Source organism: Xenopus laevis, chromosome 3L, assembly GCF_017654675.1.
Source record: "Xenopus laevis strain J_2021 chromosome 3L, Xenopus_laevis_v10.1, whole genome shotgun sequence".
In the NCBI taxonomy this organism is placed as follows: domain Eukaryota; kingdom Metazoa; phylum Chordata; class Amphibia; order Anura; family Pipidae; genus Xenopus; species Xenopus laevis.
The window spans coordinates 41,026,734-41,035,675 of NC_054375.1; the positions used below are offsets into that span (position 1 = coordinate 41,026,734).

General features: G+C 37.9%; 1 long non-coding RNA gene across 1 annotated transcript; it reads right to left on the reverse strand.

The window, feature by feature from the left end:
* Window positions 1-298: 298 nt before the first annotated feature.
* On the reverse strand, window positions 299-2,539 carry LOC121401163. Its single transcript, XR_005966154.1, has 2 exons — window positions 2,358-2,539; window positions 299-440 (listed from the first exon to the last, which is right to left on the reverse strand). It is a non-coding gene; the product is annotated as an uncharacterized LOC121401163 (long non-coding RNA).
* Between the last annotated feature and the right edge of the window lie 6,403 nt (window positions 2,540-8,942).

An 8,942-nucleotide genomic window follows, 5' to 3' on the forward strand; every position in this document is an offset into this window, starting at 1 on the left:
TATCCTTGTGTTATTTCATTACCGGAGGTGCTGGGATTAAGGCATTAACATTACAAGAAATATTTCCAAAGGAAACATTATTTCTCTGCATTTTACAATTAGTAGTAGCAGTCAAGGCAACATAAGCCCAGTTGCTAGGTTACGCTGCTGCTCAGAGCCGAACATGTACGGTACCCATGTATGTCTTTGTCCGTCCTCGTACTCCCACTGACTGTCCTTTTCATTGTATTGGCTCTGAAAGATAGCCAGGTGGAAAGGCTAGTTATTGTATTCCATTATATATTTCCTTTCATTTGCCTTTTTTTTTGTTCCTTTTTTTTTTTAATCCTTGGCAGCTGGACTTCAGTAGGTATCCTGCTGGCTCACCAGCATCTGAATCATATTCCCCCCATCTGTTGTTAAATGTACATTTCCACTTACAATGTTAACTGCTCAGCAGCCTATTTAAAAAAAAGAAATAAAAAAAAAAGAAGCGGTTTAACATAGCCTAATGGCTGATAATGCAATTAGCTGGTAATTAAAGTTGGTTCTTGTTGCAGTCAGGGATAAATAATACATAAGTATAAAGCATATGATGGCTGCTTTTTATTTTTGGTCTGCATTTTCCTACCCCTGCAATTATTAGAGTGCCGTGAATAAATATGCTGTTGCCTTATGCTCTCATAAATTAATTATCATTTCTAAATACAGAGAAAATAAAACCCAAAGCCTTATTTTCGAGAAAAGCCTAAGAGGCTTAGAGGCTGACAGACATGCCATACATAATTGACAGTATTTATACAAAATGGAGATTTGGGCTCCTTTGTTTTTGTTTCAGGGACCTCTGTTATTATTTGTTATGTGAAGTTCAACAAGTATCTTTGCATTATTCTCAAAGGTAATACAATGTTATTTTGTTTGTAGGATTACCAGAAGGACATTTCCTATATGTTAAGGGTAGGGACACACTGGGCGATTTGGGGAGATTTAGTCGCCTGGCGACTAATCGCAGCGACTTTCCACGACCAATCTTCCCCGAATGCCTCCCCTCGCTCTGCGCCTGGCTAAAATGAAAAATCGCCTGCGCTAATCACACGCGTCGATTCGTTTTCCGAAGTCGCCCGAAGTTTCCTCGTGAGGCAACTTCGGGTGACTTCGGAAAACGAATCGCCGTGTGTGATTAGCGCCGGCGACTTTTCATTTTATCCAGGCTCAGAGTGAGGGGAGGCATTCCGGAAGAAAAGTCGCTGCGATTAGTCGCCAGGCGACTAAATCTCCCCAAATCGCCCAGTGTGTCCCTACCCTAAGGCAAATTAAAAAGGTTTCCTAATGGGATTGACCTTTCTTTGGTTCAACCCCACTTGATCTGTAAGTGAAGTTCTGAACCTAATACAATTAGTCATTGTATGGAATCGAGGGTAGCAACCAATTAACAAGCCTCTTGTCTGGCAAAGATATTATATGATTGGTTATTTGCTAAATCTGGCCTCCTGAGTGGTGGACCAAATCGGATTGTTTGGCCTTTGGCAAATGATCATATCATAATAGGACCACAACATTCCTATGTTCTCAAACTGCATACCCCAGATGACTTGTGAGTAATGCTTTTTCATAGAATAATCTCTAGCTGACTCTTCTTTTTTTACCCTAACCACATACGCTGTGTGACACACTGACAGCTGCCCTAAATAATTATTGTAATGGGTGGTTTATGCTTTAAACTCAAACACAAAACAAGGCTACACTTGTATAAAATACTGTAATTGTAGCCGCCATAATTGCAGTTACCCGTCCTCTGCTTTGAACCACCACAATAATTTGAGAACCTTTGCTTTGTGGACAAATTGCATACCATAATAAGCCAACTTTAATGTAGGCAAGGGCTGATGAAGATAGGAAATGTTGCCACAATGGCTGACATCGCCTAATGCATTTGAGTCCAAATGATTTGATTCCCAGTTAGAATTTGGAAGCAAATGTATAGATGTTTAGATAAATACATGCATTCAACGATACATATACTGTATGTAAATTAGTGATGTGCGGGTCAGGAAAAACTCAACCTGCACCCCAAACCTAACCCATAAGATGTTATCATTGTAGGACCTGCACCCAACCTGTACCCATTGTAAGTTTATATAGTATATTATATCAATATTAATAATAATATATCAATATTAATAATATACCTCAACCCACTTACTAGGGTTTTGGTTCTTTTGAGCAAGCAGACAATGAATCCACACCAATGAGCGTGTATTAAAGTGATATATTGTGAAATAAATCAATTGATTGTTATACATAAATGATTACACTCGGAGTAAACAATAATTACAATATTTACAGTTACGCATTACACAAGTCTACATTGTTGTTACCAAAAAGGTAGAGGAATAGAGTTCAGCTTCATCTCTGCCTTTCCCTCTGGTCTTCATTCCTCACATCTTGTCTTGTCCCAGGCTCCTCTGGCTTCTCCAGCTCTCCAGCTGCCTCCTCTCAACTGTCCAGCTCTCTTTCACATTTGTCCAGCGTTCTTTTATCTTGGGTTCTCACCTGCCCCCACAGAACCCCTCCCAACTGCCAAGATGATGTGATAAACCCCCAACTTGCCTACATCCTGTTGAGCAAGTTTTCTTGCATACAAAATAATTTTTATGGTCCCCACAGCAGACATAGGCCTTAGTCACAGGAAAACCTTTGTTATGATAATCAGGGCTTCATGTAAGTTCCCTGAACAACAGCTTTCATATTAAATAACAAAATCAAGATGACAATTTCTTACACCATGTCTTCTCACTCTGTATGCTACTTCTCTGCATGATTTTGGTTCCAAGATCAGGAGAAAAAGTAGGAGTGTACTTCCTCAGTCTGACCTGCAGCCAACCCTAACCTGCAATGGTCACCCAAGTTTCAACCCAAACCCGCTCATTGACTGTAAATACAGGGGTTTCGCATCAACCAGCACATCACCAGTGTGAATACAGATCTGATTGTAGCTACTAGTGTGTGTAGTCAAACTGGACAGTGGCCTGCTATTCACTCACCTGGTCAACCCTGCAGGTCTGGGCCTTGTGTAGCACTAATGATGTTTGGGTCGAGAATTTCTCAACCTGCACACAACCCTAACCTGACTGAGTAGGACCCGCACCCAAACTGACCTGCGCTTCCCCATTCCTATATATACCCACACCGGGGGGGCGATGAGTGCCTATAAATAGACACAATCGGAGAGAGAAGTAGGGCACTATTAGGTTTGCGGGCGGGGAGGGCGGCAAGGGCAGTAGGATAAGCTTGGCACACACCCGTCTGTCTCCTGTATATTTTATGCAGTTTTCGGGCCTGAACCTGCCCAATACACGGGTCCTGTGGCTTCGGGCCCACACATCACTATAATGCACCCTGTTTTAGTCTATCAGGAATGTTTGAAGCCTTACCTACCTACCCTGACATCTGTTTATTGTGCATTCATGTGGATCAGCTGTGAGCAAAGTATATATATATATATATATATATATATATATATATATATATATATATATATATATATATAGAGATACAAATAGGAGCACTCACGGTTCTGATGAAAAAAGAATGTCTTTTATTGGAGTGTTACAAACTGCCCCACATCAACGCGTTTCGGTTCTTTCTGAACCGTCGTCAGGATACGACGGTTCAGAAAGAACCGAAACGCGTTTGATGTGGGGCAGTTTGTAACACTCCAATAAAAGACATTCTTTTTTCATCAGAACCGTGAGTGCTCCTATTTGTATCTATTTAATTCTTCTATGAGGAGCACCCGGGAATCGATTGATTGAGGGTGAGTGCCGGTGAAGCATCTGTTTATATATATATATATATATATATATATATATATATATATATATATATATATATATATATTTATATATTTTACAAGTAAAAAGAAAATATATTTAAAACAAATCAGGAAAGTGTTAATAAATGTGATGAATCTGAATTATATAAATGTGCCTCTTATTTTCCTTTTTTTACTCACAAGAAACATAAAAGTTAGTTAGATATGTACAGATAAGTTTGAAGACGAATCTTTCTGACCGTAACAAATACTTATTAATCTATTGCCTCCTTTCAAATTCATGCCTGATAAACAATATGAAGTGTTTACTTAAACGGAATACTTCCATGTCACAAAAGTGGCCCATTTTATGCACAGCCCAGTGAACTGAAGAAAAGTTTTTGAACTATAAGTGGCTTCTGCTATCTTGGCTTTCAGACAGCGTGCATGGTCAAGGCTGCGGCTGTAATTAAGATCTCTCAAAAAGAAATGAAAAGAACTATAATCGGCCCTTAAATTTCTACTGAGGAATGAATTAAATATTTTGTAATTGCTTTAAATGTTGTGCCTTGGAGTCCTGAGGCACGGCCCGAGCCATTAAAATGTTTTGGCTAATTTAGGCCAGATGGTGATTTCATCTCTGTTATTACCTTAAACATATTTTAGCTTAATTTTCAAGAGGCCATTAATGCATGAATGTAGGTGGCCTTTTAAAGGCTGTTTCTGACGGTTTCCTTCCATTCAGACGGCATTTGCTGGAAGAATTCACTCACCGTACACCGGCCATTAAAAAATGTTAGGTTCCAGTGATAATTTCTTCATTATCGAGTAGCCTGCTTGTCCACCGAAAAACAAAGAATGTATGAAGCATGAAAATGCTTTACAAAGTAGCTTTGCAGTATAATGGAAAGTGGGGAAGGGAGGTGGAAAAATCTAATTAAGACACTTATCTTTGCATTTGCATTCTAGGTAGTAACAGCTATTTCCTGAGCTTTGTTATGAAAGAGAGCATGTTCACATGTTTCTGCATAGTTCTCTCATCCAACTTACAGCTATTCACAAAAGTAAAGTATTTTAGTTGGTTAGTAAGAAGGAGTTATTCAGTGCATGTTATTGGTGTATGCAAACCTATGTGTCCCAGCATGCCAATGGCTCCAAAAGTGCCATGCAGAGCACTGAAAGATCTCTGTAGCCATGGGTGCAGCCAAATTCTCTATTTTTTTTACCCTTGCCTGTTCATGGGTTTCAAATCTGACACCTGTTGTTCCTGCACATTGGCATTATTACAGTTGTACTGAAGAAGCCATGCGAATGAGTGGAGAACTGTTTTCAAGAAAACTCAAAGTCCAGTTGCTTTAGACATAACTCTACTAGATACTGTATAACATGACCTGAATGAATCGGAATCTCTATAGACATATACAGACTGATGGGTACCATGTTCCTGTCCTTTCCTGGCCCTTGGCCTGGATGTGGCCTTTGCCTTCTGCTGCATCTTCCCTTGTCTGCTTGTTTTTACAAAACCTACTTATTTTTTTTTCTTTCCACCATCTCATTCTTACGGTTGCATAAGGTGGTCACTACAGAGGTAGCTTTGAAAGGCAAGGCGGTGATAATAGTTTAGGTATATATTGCAGGAATCATTTGTGGCAGTGTGAGCACATTATTACATAACACAACTGTGTACATTTATTTTTCTTTGTATGTATCTAATGGAAGGTAAATGTATACAAATTTTACTTTCCTGGTGTTTTTTTTATAATGTAGTTAAAGATCTCGAAACTTCAGTCCTCTATCTAAGAAATCCCCACCTTAGAGAAGAGGCTTCCTCTTCTTTCCCTCACTTGAAGACAACTGTACTATTGTATAGTTGACTTTCAGCCTCATGCCAGGTTCCTGTGGTCTTTTCTTGTACTCACTAAGTCAGGGTCTTGCTCCATCTTGGAAGAAGTTGACATCTCTCCAAATGCTCCTCTAGGACTGATTGACCTGAGTTGGCTTCCTGCCAAATAAGAGAAAAGCAGCACTTTATAGAGATAAGTGTGTGTATATGTTTGTGGTAAGGCCATAGGTCACATTACCAATGTGATATTAAAAGAGTTTGAATAGAAATGTTGGGCTATTATAATGTGTGTAAATAAAGAGGTGTTATATCATGGCAAGCTTTGCCTAAGCCCTTTTTAACTTTAGGGCAGATCACTCTGATATAGTATATATTTGCATTTTTTATCTGTACATTATCTGCTCAGACTTGAAAGCATCTTAATTTTCCTTAGTGAGAATTATTTTCTTTCTTATTATTTTTTTCAGTGGCATAGAGAAAATGTGTGTATATTTTTGTTTTAAAGAACTAAACAGAAAAGCTAATAGGATGATAGAAGTGGGGTTGGAAAACCTTCCTGAGGTCAGGCACTCCAAGGGAAAGGGTTTCTTAAGGTGCTCATAATGAAATCTTGATTCCATGGAAATTGTGGCTATCAGACTTCAAGGGAACCCACATTGTGTATATAACAACTGTCAATTTTAACTGTGTGATCCCCCGGCATTCTTGATCCAAAGTATAGAAAAGCTTGATGATTTTACACCTCTCTATGTAATGACCTATTCAAATATATGCATACACGCTATATATATATGAAAATGTGAAAATGTGTATTTAAACCACCTGTAAATTCTATCCTTATAAACAGTGCTTACTAATGTCATCAGTCGATGCATAGTGATGTAATTTGTATGACATGACTTATTAATTTGTATGACATGACATGACTTATTGAAAGTTGTGTATTAATAATTAATAAATAATGTACCCGCTGTTGTACCCCCTGTTGTAAAATCTAAGGATATTAGAAGTCACTTCTGAGTTTTGTGACCTGTGTAAAAGCTTTTATATGGTCACGGAACTTTTAGGTAACATTTAATTGCCATATATTTTGCAATAGGTGGTATATTATTCACTATATATACAAACACACAAAAACAGTACAAGAGTACAAGAACATCTTGTTGCGGGTCATTCAACATTTCTCTAACAGGTAAAAACATCTGCGTCACCACATCTGTTCCTTTAGTCTGAAAGGCCCCTTTTCCTGTTTTATTTTTAATATGGAAAAATATCCCCTACTATCTGTTTATATTTTCCTCTACTGTGCTTGTAAAGAGTAATTATGGCCCCTGACATATACACCTCTTCTCCTGGGAAAACCAACTTTGATTTTATTCTTGCAATTTCTATTCTCTTCTTGTAAATTCATTGATCCATTCCCTTTACCAGTTTAGTTTGAACCTTTCTAAAGCTATAATAGCTCTAATAGCTATATCCTTTCTAAAGTCAATACCCTTTTTAATAGAAGACTATATACTTTGTTAGCTTTAGTAGCCAATGCCTGCCTAGCGTTTCACAGCCAGTAATCTTAAACTCACAAATTCTTCTTATATAAGTTGGCCCTAACATAATTCATTTTAATGTACAACTAGCATTTATCAATGTTAAACCCCAGTTGACAGTTTGCTGTCTAGTTTTCCAGTTCATTGAAATCTAGGGTTGCCACCTTTCTCTTGTTCCCCCTTGCTGGACAAGGGGGCGGGAAGTGATGTCATGGGGCGGGATGATGTAGAAGAGACGATGCAATGACATCACAGGGCAGGATGGGGATAATAATGTTGCGAGGCAGGACTCTAGAAGAATCCTGTCTGGTTTTCCTAATTTGGAAAACCAGGCAGGCAGTTTTGACCCAGGCAGCCCTACAGAAAACTAGGCTGTATGGATCAACAGGTGGCAACCCTATTGAAATCTTTCTGCAATGTGGCAGAATTCTGCAAGGAAACTATTATTTTGTACAGTGTAGTAGCAACAAAAACACAGTACAATGCAAACCTCAAGATCATTTATGAACAAATTAATAAGCAAAGAGCCAAGAAAGACCTGTAAATTCCTGTACAGCATCTGACCTATTGGCCACCTGAACTTATAATACCCTCAAAGAGATTTCTTATGGCAAACAAACTGGTCCTTATAGAAATTTAAATACTTTCTACCCTCCCATTAAATGGCAAAAATCCCCAGTTGAAGATGTCTTTATTCCTTTAGCATCTGGTTACTACCATCTGGTGATTGTGATTTATTTTAGGTTCTTACCACGGGCAAGTAAGTTGGGGGAGTAAGGTTCAAAAGTGCTCAAAAGTGCAACAGAATTTCAGCAAGCTTCAATGTATTTAGTGTTCATGTGACTTGGCAATGAAACAACAATAATTTATTCTACATTGCTGATATATAGAAAATCCATTTTTATACCATGTTTACATATGTTTCAAGCATTAATTGTAAGCAAGGTGTGAAGGTTTTGTGTTTTTGTATGCAATACAAAGGGCTGTTCTAAGACTTCTAAGTTCTAAGTTTTTTTGTACAGCTTGTTTTTACTCTGCACAAAATTGTCTGGTTCACAATGCTGCCTTTTTCATGCAGTGTTAAATTAGCTGGTAATAACAAAGTAAAAATATTTTATACAGTTCGTTTTGTTCTTCCAAATAAAAAAAAATAACTAAAAGCAGTCGTTTTCCTAAGTTCATATATTGTTATTGATCTGTTGGATATTTTTTCTAAATTCCTGTCATCCAAATCGGAAAAGAATGATATATCATTTATAGGAAATAATAGCTAGAATGAACAATATTTTCACAGGATGTTTACAAACCATGCAGGCTGAGGCCTTTTATTCGTATTTGCTTCCTATGGTTAAAGATCCGCAAAAAAAGCATTTGAGCAGATTCTGAATGGCACAACACACTGGGGGTCATTTATTTAGCAGGAGCATGCTGATATATTTGCAATAAAATTCACTTTGCAGCTAACCAGCATTGACCTTCCCACTGTTTTGTACTATTGCCCAATGCTTTTCTTGTTTAAACCCTACTCATGGCCAATCTACCATGTGCAACCTTTGTAGTTTGCCTTAGGCTGACAATTTCAGCGGGCAGTTTTTCAACCCCACCTGCCAGGTTTCTTATTATAGACAAATTCTAAAATGTCTGTTATGACATATATCAGTTTGAGTCCAAAAAAGTTCCATATCCTCAAATACAAAGTAAATAGTAAAATACACAGTTTAGTAAATAAATGTATTAGTTTGGGGTAGGCAGAATAGACAGC